General features: G+C 35.6%; 1 pseudogene; it reads right to left on the bottom strand.

The window, feature by feature from the left end:
* LOC108533759 (cytochrome c-like) overlaps positions 1-12,198 on the bottom strand; it is a 97,003-nt pseudogene extending 84,805 nt beyond the window's left edge.
* Positions 12,199-14,384: the final 2,186 nt, after the last annotated feature.

Below are 14,384 nucleotides of genomic sequence, written 5' to 3'. Positions count from 1 at the left end.
TTTTTTGAGACAGAGTCTCACTCTGTCACCCAGGCAGGAGTGTAGTGGTGTGATCTTGGCTCACTGAAACCACTGCCTCCTGGGTTCAAGTGATTCTCCTGTCTCAGCCTCCTGAGTAGCTGGAATTATAGGCAAACACTGATTGCCTATAAACACTGATTGCCTGGCTGATTTTTGTATTTTTAGTAGAGATGCTGTTTCGCTATGTTGGCCAGGCTGGTCTCGAACTCATGACCTCAGGTGATCCACCTGTCTCAGCCTCCTAAAGTGTTGGGATTACAAGCATAAGCCACTGTGCCTGACCAAAGGACAGTAACTTTAAAGACTGAAGAAACATCAGCCCACAAAGGTGAGAGAGAACCAGTGCAAGAACTCTGGCAACTAAAAACCCAGGTTGTCTTCCTAACCTCCAAACAACCATACTAGTTCCCAAGGAATGGTTTTAGCCAGGATAAAATGGCCACAATGACAAAAATAGAATTCAGAGTATAAATTTAAAAAAAAAAGATCATTGAGATTCAGTGGGAAATCAAAACCCAGTCAAAGGATTCTAATGAATATGATAAAATGATACAAGAGATGAAGGATCGAATGGCCATTTTAAGAAAGAACCAAACTGAACTGATAGAGATGAAAAACTCTCTTCAAGAATTTCAGGATACAATCAAAAGTATTAACACCAGAACTAACCAAGCTGAGGAAAGAATTTCAGAGCTCAAAGACCAGTTCTCCAAAATAACTCAGCCAAACAAAAATAAAGAAAAAAAATAAAGAAGAACAAGCAAAACCCCTGAGAAATACGAGATTATGTAAAGAGACCAAATGTACAACTCATTGGCATCCATGAAAGAGAGGAACAGAAAGCAAGCAATTTGGAAAATACATTTCAGGATATCATCCATGAAAATTCCCCCGACTTCACTACAGAGGCCAACATTCAAATTAAAGAAATGCAGAGAACTCCTGTGAAATACTATACAAGAAGACCATCCACAAAACTCATAGTCATCAGATTCTCTGAGGTCAAAATTAAAGCAAACATGTTAAAGGCAGCTACAGAGAAAGCATAGGCCACCAACAAAGGTAACTCTATCAGGTTAACAGTGGATCTCTCAGCAGAAACCCTGCAAGTCAGAAGAGACTGGGGGTTTACATACAGCACTGTTTTTAAAAAGCTTTTTAAAATTTTTTATTATACTTTAAGTTCTAGGGTACATGTGCACAACTTGCAGGTTTGTTACATACGTGTACATGTGCCATGTTGGTGTGCTGCACCCATTAACTCGTCATTTACAATAGGTATTTCTCTTAATGCTATCCCTCCCCTGTCCCTCCACCCTATGACAGGCCCTGGTATGTGATGTTCCCCACCCTGTGCCCAAGTGTTCTCATTGTTCAATTCCCACCCATGGGTGAGAACATGCAGTGTTTGGTTTTCTGTCCTTGTGATAGTTTGCTGAGAATGATGGTTTCCAGCTTCATTCGTGTCCCTACAAAGGACATAAACTCATCCTTTTTTATGGCTGCATAGTATTCCATGGTGTATATGTGCCACATTTTCTTAATCCAGTCTGTCACTGACGGACATTTGGGTTGATTCAAAGTCTTTGCTATTGTGAATAGTGCTGCAATAAACATATGTGTGCATGTGTCTTTATAGTAACATGATTTATAAACCTTTGGGTATATGCCCAGTAATGGGATTGCTGGGTCAAATGGTATTTCTAGTTCTAGATCCTTGAGGAATCGCCACACTCTCATCCACAATGGTTGAACTAGTTTACACTCCCACCAACAGTGTAAAAGTGTTCCTATTTATCCACATTCTTTACAGCACCTATTGTTTCCTGACTTTTTAATGATCACCATTCTAACTGGTGTGAGATGGTACTCATTGTGGTTTTGATTTGCATTTCTTTGATGACCAGTGATGATGAGCATGTTTTTATGTGTTTGTTGGCTGCATAAATGTCTCTTTTGAGAAGTGTCTGTTCATATCCTTTGCCCACTTTTTGATTGGGTTATTTGATTTTTTTCTTGTAAATTTGTTTAAGTTATTTGTAGATTCTGGATATTAGCCCTTTGTCAGCTGGGTAGATTGCAAAAATTTTCTCCCATTCTGTAGGTTGCCTGCTCACTCTGATGGTAGTTTCTTTTGCTGTGCAGAAGCTCTTTAGTTTAATTAGATCCCATTTGTCAATTTTGGCTTTTGTTGCCATTGCTTTTGGTGTTTCAGTCATGAAGTCCTTGCCCATGCCCATGTCCTGAATGGTATTGCCTAGGTTTTCTTCTAGGATTTTTATGGTTTTAGGTTTAACATTTAAGTCTTTAATCCATCCTGAATTATTTTTTTGTATAAGGTATAAGGAAGGGATCCAGTTTCAGCTTTCTATGTATGGCTAGCCAGTTTTCCCAGCACCATTTATTAAATAGGGAATCTTTCCCCATTTCTTGTTTTTGTCAGGTTTGTCAAAGATCAGATGGTTGTAGATGTGTGGTATTATTTCTGAGGGCTCTGTTCTGTTTCACTGGTCTATATCTCTGTTTTGGTACCAGTACCCGGCTGTTTGGGTTACTGTATAGTTTGAAGTATAGTTTGAAGTCAGGTAGCATGATGCTTCCAGCTTTGTTCTTTTGGCTTAGGATTGTCTTGGTAATGCAGGCTCTTTTTTGGTTCTATATGAACTTTAAAGTAGTTTTTTCCAATTCTGTGAAGACAGTCATTGTTAGCTTAATGTGGATGGCATTGAATCTATAAATTACTTTGAGCAGTATGACCATTTTCATGATATTGATTTTTCCTATCCATGAGCAAGGAATGTTCTTCCATTTTTTGTGTCCTCTTTTATTTATTTGAGCAGTGGTTTGTAGTTCTCCTTGAAGAGGTCCTTCACATCCCTGGTAAGTTGGATTCCTAGGTATTTTATTCTCTTTGAAGCAATTATGAATGTGAGTTCACTCATGATTTGGCTCTCTGTTTGTCTGTTATTGGTGTATAGGAATACTTGTGATTTTTGCACACTGATTTTTTATCCTGAGAATTTGCTGAAGTTGGTTATCAGCTTAAAGAGATTTTGGGCTGAGACGATGGGGTTTTCTAAATATACAATCATGTCATCTGCAAACAGGGACAATTCGACTTTCTCTTTTCCTAGTTGAATACCCTGTATTTCTTTTTCTTGCCTGATTGCCCTGGCCAGAACTTCTAATACTATGTTGTAGCACTCTTAAAGAAAAGAATTTCTACCAAGAATTTCATATCCAGCCAAACTAAAGTTCATCAGTGAAGGAGAAATAAAATCATTTTCAGACAAGCAAATGCCAAGGGAATTTGTTACCACCAGACCTGCCTTATAAGAGATTGTTAAGGGAGTGTTAAAAATGGAAAGAAGAGACCATTATCAGCCACCACAAAAACACACTTAAGTACATAGACCAGTGACACTATAAAGCAACCACATACCAACTCTGCATAATAACCAGCTAAAAACACAATGACAGGATCAAATCTGCCCATATCAATACTAACCTTGGAGGCAAATAGACTAAATTCCCCTAGGAAAAGTCATAGAGTGGCAAGCTGGCTAAAAAGGCAAGACCCAACAGTATGCTTTCTTCAAGAGATCCATCTTAGACGCAATAACACCCACAGGCACAAAGATAAGAGATGGTGAAAAATCTACCAAGTAAATAAAACATCAGAAAAAAGCAGGGACTGCTATTCAATTTCAGACAAAAAAGACTTTAAACCAACAAAAATCTAAAAAGACAAAGAAGGACATAACATATTGGTAAAGGACTCAATTCAACAAGAAGGCCTGACTATTCTAAGTATATATGGGCCTACCACAGGCACACTCAGATACATAAATCAAGTTCTTAGAGACCTTTGAAAAGACTCAAATAACCATGTAATAATAGTAGGAGACTTTAACACCTCACTGATGGTATTAGACAGATCATCCGTGCAGAAAACTAACAAAGATATTCAGGACCTGAACTAGACGTGACAAAATGAACCTGTCATGTATATATAGTAGATAGGCATCTACAGAACTCTCCACCCAAAACAACAAAATATACATTTCTTTTTTTTTTTTTTTTTGAGACGAGTCCTTGTTCTGCCACCCATGCTGGAGTGCAGTGGCCGGGATCTCCCTCACTGAACAAGCTTCCGGCCTCCCGGGTCACGCCATTCTCCTGTCTCAGCCTCCCGAGTAGCTGGGACTACAGCGCCCCGCCTCATCGCTCCCGGCTAGTTTTTTTGTATCTATCTTTTTAGTAGAGACCGGGGGTTTCACCGTATTAGCCAGGATGGTTCGATCTCACTGAAGACTCATGATCCGCCCGTCTCGGCCTCCCAAAGTGCTGGGATTACAGGCTTGAGCCACCGCGCCCGGCCCAAAATATACATTCTTCTTATCTGCACATAGCACATACTCAAAGACCAAACACACAAATGACACAAAACAATACTCAACAAATTAAAAAATTCAAAATCATAGCATGCATATTCTTGGATCACAGTGCAATAAAAACAAGATTAATATTAAGAAAATCACTCATAATGATAAAATTTAATGGGAATTAAACAACCTGCTCCTGAATCACTTTTAGGTAAATAATTAAACTAAGGCAGAAATCAATAAATTCTTTGATACTAATGAGAACAAAGGCACAACATTCCAGAATCTTTGGAACACAACTAAAGCAGTGTTAAGAGAGTAGTTTCAGCAGTAAAAGTCCACATCAAAAATTGAGAAAGATCTTATTAACAACCTAATGTCACCACTAGAGGAATTAGAGAACCAAGAGCAAACCAAAACCAAATGTAGCAAAAGATAAGAAATAACCAATATCAAAGCAGTTCAGAAGAAAATTGGAAGTCGAAAACCACACAAAAGATCAATGAATTATTAATTTTTTTCTCTGAAATAATAAGATATATAGACTACTAGCTAGACTAATAAAGAAAAAAGGAGGGAAGATCCAAATAAACACAAGCAGAAATTACAAAGGAGATACTACCACTGACCCAAAAGAAATACAAAAACCCTCAGAGACTGCTGTGAATACTTCTGTGAACACATTCTAGAAAACCTAGAAGACATGAATAAATTCCTCTAAACATACTATCTCCCAAGGTTGAACCAGAAAGAAATTGAATCCTTAAATAGACCAATGATGAGATCTAAAATTGTGTCAGATATAAAAAGCCTACAAACCAGAAAAATTAATCCCAGGATCAGATGGATATATAGCCAAATTCTACCAGGTGTATAAAGAAGAGCTGGTACCATTCCTATTGAAACTACTCAAAAAAATTGAGAAGGAAGGACTATTTCCTAACTCATTTGTTGTCATCCTGATGCCAAAACTTGGCAAAGACACAACAAAAAGAGAAAACTTCAGGCCAATATCTTTGATGAACATGGATGCAAAAATTCTCAAGAAAATACTAGCAAACTGAATCCAATAGTGAAGTGGCATCATTGTTTAGGGTGATGCCTGAGGTTCGTTACCCTATGGCCATGGAAGACTAGGATGCAGACACACCAGAGTGAGATTAAGAGTGGAAGTTTAATAGGTGAAAGAAAGAGAAAAATTATCTGTGCAGGAAAGGGCCTTTGATTAAAAAATCTGCAGGAAGTTATTAGATGAGCTTGTCTGATTTACATAGGGCATGAAAGATTGGTTGGACCAGGTGTACCATTTGCATAGTACACAAAGAAGCTGGCTGCCCCACTCTAATGTTTTATTATGCAGATGGGTTCTCTACCTAGTTCATGCCATGTTGCCTGTTTTTTTTTTTTTTTTTTTTTTTTTTTTTTTACTGTACACGTGGTGACAAAGGAAAGGGAAGATGGAGCCTCCATGTTGAACATACCTGGCTTCCAGGTAGCCTTTTCCTATTGGCACAGCTGCCGGCATTCACCTGTGCAAGTTTTCAGCTTGCTCATCTATGTTTGCAGCTTGATTTTACAGGCTGCTCTTTGCTACAAGGGAAGCCTTGCTGAGACTTATTAACCTCACTATCTGGAAAAATAATTTATTTTTAGTTCCTCTATCAATAACACATCAAATAGTTAATCTATCACAAGCAAGTAGGCTTTATCCCTGAGATGCAAGGTTTGTTCAGCATATGTAAATCAATAAATGTGATTCAACACATAAATAGAACAAAAAACAAAAATCACATGATCATCTGAATAGATGCAGGAAAGGCTCTTAATAAAATTCAACATTACTTTATGTGAAAAAAAAAAAAACTCTCAACAAACTAGGCATTCAACACACATACTTCAAAATAATAAGAGCCATCTATGACATACCTACAGCCAACATTATACTGATTGGGCAAAAGGTGGAAACACTCCTCTTGAAAACCAGCACAAGATGAGGATTCCATCTCTCACCACTCGTATTCAACATTGTACTGTCAGTCATAGCCAGAGCAGTCAGGCAAAAGAAAGAAACAAAAGGCATCCAAATAATAATTGAGGAAGTAAAACTATTCCTGTACATAGACGATATGATTCTGTTCCTAGAAATCCCCATCATCTCTGACCATAAACTCTTGATCTAATAAACAACTTCAGGAAACTTTCTGGATACAAAATCAATGTACGAAAATCAGTAGCATTCTTATATACCAATAATATCCAAACAGAAAGCTAAATCGAGAATGCAATCTCACTCACAATAGTCAGAAAAAAAAGAATAAAATACCTAGGAATACACCTAACCAGGGAGGTGAAATATCTCCAAAACAAGAATACAAAACACTACTCAAATAAATCAGACAACACAAACAAATGGAAAAACATTCCATGCTCATGGATATGAAGAGATATTGCTGAAATGACCATACTACCCAGAGAAATTTACAGATTTAGTGCTATTCCTATCAAACTATCAATGACACTCTTCCCAGAATTAGAAAAATCTATTTTAAAATTCATATAGAAAAATAAGTGCCAGAACAGCCAAGGCAATCCTAAGCAAAAAGAACAAAGCTGGAGTCATCCATGACTCAACTTCAAAATATACTGAAAGGCAACAAATAGCAAAACAGCATGGTACTGTTGCAAAAACAAACACATAGATGAATGAAACAGAGTAGACGGTCCAGAGATAATACCACATATCTATAAACCATCTGATCTTCACAAAGTCAACATAAACAAGCAATGGAGAAAGGACTCAGTAAGTAGTGTTGGGATAACTGACTAGCCCTATGCATAAGACTGAAACTGAACTACTTCCTTACACCATACAACAAAAATCAACACAAGATGGACTAATCACTTATCTCTGAAACTTAAAACTATAAAAACCATGAAACATAACCTAGGAAATACTATTCTGGACATATACCCTGGCAAAGATTTCATGACAAAGATGCCAAAAGCAATTGCAACAAAAAGAAAAATTGACAAATGAGACTTAATTAAAATAGATAGCTTCTGCATAGCAAAAGAAGCTATCAACAGAGGAAACAGACAACCCATAGAGTGGGAGAAAATATTTGCAATCTATGCATGTGAGAAAGGTCTAATATTCAGAATCTGTAAGGAACTTAAATCAACAAGCAAAAAAAAAAAAAAAAAAACCCATTAAAAAGTGGGCAAAGGACATGAACATACACTCTTCAAAGAAAGACATACACACGATCAACAAGCATATGAAAAAAAAGCTCATCACGAATCATTAGAGAAATGCAATCCAAAGCACAATGAGATGTTATCTCACACCAGCCAGAATAGCTATTATGAAAAAGTAAAAAAATAACATGCTGGCACGGTTGTGAGGAAAGGGAACACTTTATGTACATATGGGAATGTAAATCAGTTCAGCCATTGTGGAAAGCAGTTTGGAGATTTTTTCAAAGAACTCAAAGTAGAATTACTATTGACCTAGCAATCCCATTATTGAGTATATATCCTAAGGAATATAGATCATTCGATCACAAAGACACATGCATGTGTATGTTCATTACAGCACTATTCACAATAGCAAAGATATGTAATTAACTTAAGTGCCTATCAACAGTAGACTGAATAAAGAAAATGTGATACATATACGCCATGGAATACTATGCAGGCATGAAGAAGAGTTAGATCACATATTTTGCAGGAAAATGAATGGAGCTGGAGGCCATTATCCTAAGGAAACTAACACAGGAACAGAACAGAAAAACATATAAAATGTTCTCTCTTGTAAGTGGGAGCTAAATATTGAGAATATAGGGACACAAAATAGGAAACAACAAACACTAGGGTCTACTTGAAGATGGAAGGTGGGAGGAGGATGAGGATTGAAAAACTACCTGTTAGGTCCTATGCTTATCACCAAGGTGATGAAATAATCTGTATACTAAATCCCCATGACATCAATTTACCAATAACCAACTTGCACATGTACAACTGAACTTACATAAAGGTTTTTTTTAATGTTAAATATATATTAAATATATCTGTAATACATAAATAGTATATATAACATATAAACTATGAATATAATAAAGCAGTTGTATAAATCTCAGGATATAATAGAAAGTTATAGGTATAATTTAACTGAGTCAACAATAAAGAAACATAGCAGCCAGGCGCAGTGGCTCACACCTGTAATCCCAGCACTTTGGGAGGCCGAGGCAGGCGGATCACGAGGTCAGGAGATCAAGACCATCCTGGCTAACGTGGTGAAACCCCGTCTCTATTAAAAATACAAAAATTTAGCTGGGCGTAGTAGCGGCCGCCTGTAGTCCCAGGTACTTGGGAGGCTGAGGCAGGAGAATGGAGTGAACCCGGGAGGCGGAGTTTGCAGTGAGCCGAGATTGGGCCACTGCACGCCAGCCTGGGTGACACAGAGAGATTCAGTCTCAAAAAAAATAAAATAAAATAAAATAAAATAAAATAAAATAAAAATAGAGAAAGAAACACAACAGATAACTTCCCCAAATAGGGAGTCTTTAGGCAGAAAATCTCAAGACTGAGAAATCCCAAATTTCTTGCCTTTTTACCATTTGCTTAGTGGTTATATGTTGTAGAATAAAGGAAAAGGCCTAAATTAAACACAGTTTTACTTATTTACACACTGTGACACTCTAATCCCTTTTCCATCAGAAACTGGCAAGCACATAGACATGTTTCTAGCCACATGCTGTCAAGTGGAACTACTGAAAAATAAAATCTCAAGACATTAGAGCTCCAGCTCTTTGATTTTGATTTTTTGTTATGCCTTGTGACCTTGTATATGCAACTTAACTTTAAAGAGTCTCAGTTTCCTCATTTTTAACATGAAAGGATTAGACTAGATTACTGGATTTTTTATCTTTTCTTCTGGGCAGAATTCTTTATTTAAATAAAATTTTATGTGGAAACTATCAATATAGATAAAAGAAGAACTGCTCTGACTGAAGTTGGAGTGAGAAACAGAAGAAATTACTGAGTTAGTGAGTTAGGTAAACTTAAAGATACTTATCTTTAACCAGGAATAAGATAAGAATATGTACTAAAGTATTGATCCTATACCTTTCTCCTTTTTCTCATTTGTTAACATTTTCATGTTGCATAGGAAAGAAAATAAATGACAGATTCAGAAAATCCTGTATGTTGACCAAATAGTCCTATTGACTAAGTTATAACGAACTACCAAGGACTCACGCAAAGGGCAGATAAATTAGTTAGTATTCACTGAAGCATTTCCTTGGAGTAGGTTCTGCTTGAACTGCTTAAAAATGTTATTTCATATAATTTTCATAACTCTTTTATCTCCATTTTACAAAAAAAAAAAAAGAAAAGAAAAGAAACTGAGACAGAAACATTAACTTGCTCAAGGTCACACAGCTAAGTAATAGACCCAGTTTTCAAACTATACTACCTGATTCAGAGACTAGAGTCATAACACTTTCCTTTGCTTCCCTTATTCCCTACAGAGTAGTTTTAAGTGGTGGCTCTCAACTTTAATATGCATCAAAACCACCTGAAAAGCTTGTAAACCATGCATTGTACCTTCCCCACTCCAGCATGCCTAGTTCAATGTATCTGGAGCAGAGCATAAGAATTTACATATTTAAGTTCTGAAGTGCACTACTTGAGAAGAAATTATGGTAAACAACCAAACGATTAAAAGTAATTTATAAAGCATAAATGATTGCTGACATTTTAATGAAAGTTTTTAAAATAATAAATGAAAGACAAGGAAGGAAAGTACAGAACAACATATAAGTAAAAGTTCTACAATTTTGTAAAGAAAATAATAAAAGCAAGAAGAAAATCTAAATATCTTGAACATTTTATCTTACATATAACAGTAGTCAATACTTATGTAGTATAACCTATACACAGACAGTCTGCTAATCACTCTACTTATTTAATCTTCACACATACCCTATAAAATAGATCCTATATTTCCCCCATTATACAGATAAAAGTAAGTCAACACCTGGAAAACAGATAAGACAGGCTTTGATTTTTCTGCAGTCTGCTTTTGAGTCTGAATTCTTCCCATCCTATTCCTCACTAAAAGATACTTGTGTATTCTTGATTTTGATTGAGAACTATCTATGGAACCGTATTTTAAGCATGAAGATAATTTATACTCATCAGATGGACGATGTTGGAATGAATGTGTGAGAAGAAAGGCATTTGCATGCACTCACAGTGGCAGCGTTTATTGGTGGAACTATTCTGGAGAGTAAGTTGGCAATGTGTAACAAAGGCTTTAAAAAAACCTCTACTGTTTGACCTATAATATAAAGTTACAGTAATTTCCATTAAAGAAATATTTAGGTTGCTTCACAAAAATCTCCATGCACAGAAATATTCACTTCAATATTGCATTTCAAAATAAATCAGTGAAATGAGGAGATTTTATTTTAAAAAATGTCTAACTAAAGCTTACTAGGAAGCAATTAAAGTAAGTATGTGGCTATTGCTCTGAAGTGATCAATATAAAAGGGTAATCATCTTATTTTCTTGTGTTAAAAAAAGCATCATGGAGAACACTGTGTACAGTGTGGGCTAATATAATTTTAAAATATAATAACCTAAGGGAATTAACCAACAGAACCAAACTAGATGATTTAAGTTACACATAGGGCAAAAAAAAAAAAAGTGTAAAGAATAATGGATCTATTATAATTTAAGAAACAGCGAAGGAGAACAGTTAAAACCTACACAAAGGAAAAATAAAACCTCAAAATACACAATCACTTTAAAAGTATTTAAAGCAAAGACATGGAATCAGTTTAGGTGCCTGTCAATGGTGGATTGAATAAAGAGAATGTGGTACACACACACCATGTAATACTATGCAGCCATAAAAAAGAATGAAATAATGTCCTTTGTAGTCACAGGGATGCAGCTGGAGGTTATTATCCCAAGCAAAGTAACACAGAAACAGAAAGCCAAATATGGCATATCCTCACTTACACATGGGAGCTAAACACTGGGTACACACAGACGTAAAGATGAAAACGATAGACACTGGGGACTCCAAAAAGAGGAAGGGAGGGGGGAAAAAGGGCTGAAAACTTATATTGAGTACTATATTCATTATCTGGGAATGGAATCAATAGAAGCCCAAACCTTAGCATCACGCAATATACTTGCATGAGAAACCTGCACATGTACCCACTGAATTTAAAATAAAATTTTTTTAAAAATAAGAAATATAAAAGTACTTATTTAAGATAAACATTACATTTCGATCAAAAACAACACCCATATATTTGCTGTTTTCTTGAAACACTTGAAATCAAATGACAGAAAAAAGACAAAAACATAAAGATGAGGCAACACATAATAAAATGTAGCCAATGCATACAACAATGATTACATAAGACAAAATAGAACTCTAGAAAAATAAAATCACAGTAGATACATTTCATTAAAATCAAAATCCACATAAAGATTGAGTCATTAATCATTATGTGCCAATCTGCAGCACTAATATAACCAAACTCTTAGATAAATAATAGAAATTTAGGAAAATACAATTGTTTATTCTCTAGAGCAAAGTGACCAAAACACCCAACTGGACAGGTTTCAAGGATAGAAAATATTTATTTCCAATAATTGAAGGTTAGTGGCTTCAGATACTACTTGATTTAACAGCTCTTCTTAGTTTGGCTCTCTCTTCATTGATGCAAGTTGCTGCACCAGGACCAACTTTTATTCCACTCTCTGTCCCCATGTAGCAATGAGGGATGTGACGCCTCTCTTCCAACAATTTCAGCTGAGGTTCTATTGTCTCAGCAGACCATATGAAGAAAGCAATACTCTGGTCGATCCAGCATAAGCCACAATGCTGGGGTAGTCAGCTCTACTGGAAGCACGTAAAGAATCGGGAAGGGAGGAGAGATGAGAAATGACTGAACAACATAAATAAGTCAGTTACTTTAACTAGTATATCTGCTAAATATGCAATCATAAGAAAAAAAAAGTAGCTTATGTAATACATATTATTCCAGAGTACATAATGGTGGTTGAGAGTGAGTTGCAAGAACTGTACTCCACATATCCTCTATTCCAGGACTCAGGCTGAGAGGATTGAGACATCATTTTTGTGCAAAGAAAAAGAGAGGTAAAGGGCTGGCAGAGCAACACAATGTCTCTTAAAGCTCCTGCTCTCACACAGCATTGGTGAACTCCACTCACATTACAATGGTCAAAGCAGGTTACAAACCTAATCCAAAGTCAAAGTTATGGGGGTATATTTCTCTGCATTGAAGTCACATGGCAGCGTGCAAAGATGTATAATCAATATCCTTACAGGCAAGTGGAAGGAAAGGGGGCTTATTAATTGTGAATACAATCTACACCATTTTTGTATTTCTCACTATAATTCTGTTTGGGATCGTTAAAATGTAAAATTTAACTAGGATGAGAAATTTAATTTCTTTGTTGGTATCTACCTGTGTCACTGTCCCTGTCTCCATTTTATCTCAGAAATTTAATTGCCTATTCTCTATCTATCATATTCTATCTGTTTCCTATGGTGTTCGGAATGCCCTGCAGTGTTTTTTTATTATTATTAATTAAGCTGACCCACTGAGCAAATAATTGGAAATGCTATTTATGAACTCCAAAATATCAGGACATTATGATCAGCAAGAGAAGAACTAATCTATAGAATGAGTACGTTTTAAACACAGAGCAAAACACTCAAACTGACAAAGTGACTGTTAATCTATTTCTTCAACAAATTGCTAAGATAGTCTCTAATTAAAAGAAGATAGATGACTCTTCCTCAGTCTTTGAGAATTCAAAAAACACACACAAACACACTGTCTTCCTGACTCACCCCTCAGGATTTTTCATACACACATACATGATGCAAGTTGCTATGGTGATATGCTCATCTCCATGGCAATTGATCATTTTATTTCTGTACATGTCCATTGTCTCTTAATAGACAAATTACGGGCTATCAACCCAAAGATTTGAATCTTCAAAGAAGATATAAAACAAACTCACATAAAACAAATTCCCACCCAAGAAAAAATGTTATTCCCAATAATACAGTAACAACAATGGACAAAGCAAAAGTTTAGAAAATTAATAGTTAGAATGAAGCTATAAAAAGTACAATTTGTTTGGAAAATAAAAGCTTTCAAATAGCTGCAAATGTTCAGAATGACAGCTTTCTCACAATAGGAATGCATGATGCAACTCAGCTTCTAGTTGTAGTTTGTGTGTAGTTGAAACAATCCTCGGCAGAATATGAAATTCAGGATTCTGATTGCCAGAAAGTAATCATTGTAAAATCTGTCTACCTTCTGGCAAAAATCATTTATAATCATATACAGAAAGTCATAAACATTGACTAAAGTATGAATACATCGAAAACTCCTGACTTACAGAGTGAGATTAAAGATAGTGACTTCAAACCCTGGTACGATTTGAAAATTTGACATGTAAATATATAACCGATATGTGTCTTTACATGTTAACTATAACAACAACAACAAAACTTATATACATGGTCATTGGATTCTGGTAAATTTTATGGTGCAAAAAAGACAGGTTGAAAGAGGGGGTTCAATGAGCTGTTTTTTGTAAACAATGTAACATTTCAGGCTTAATAGTATCATTTGCTCTAACATGAAGTCCATTAAAAATGCTTTTATATTCCTGAGAGGCTTCCTCAATTTTAGCAAATCAATTTATGAAATTATTTTAAAATTCAATGGTCCATATGAAAGTAATGATTGGAACCTTAAGTTATATAAACAAAAGTAAGGAAAGTAGGAACATCAAATATCCACAAACACAAATTAGGACATGGAATATAAATGTTATAATACTTTTATTTAACTCCAATAAGGTATGAAAAGCATACATAAAAAAAACTGGAAGATTAAACAATTAGATTAATAG

The sequence above is a fragment of the Rhinopithecus bieti genome, unplaced genomic scaffold, assembly GCF_001698545.2.
Source record: "Rhinopithecus bieti isolate Rb0 unplaced genomic scaffold, ASM169854v2 scaffold_11404, whole genome shotgun sequence".
NCBI classification, from domain to species: domain Eukaryota; kingdom Metazoa; phylum Chordata; class Mammalia; order Primates; family Cercopithecidae; genus Rhinopithecus; species Rhinopithecus bieti.
The sequence above is the reverse complement of the archived record's forward strand: the minus strand, read 5'-3'. Positions and strand labels throughout refer to the sequence as shown.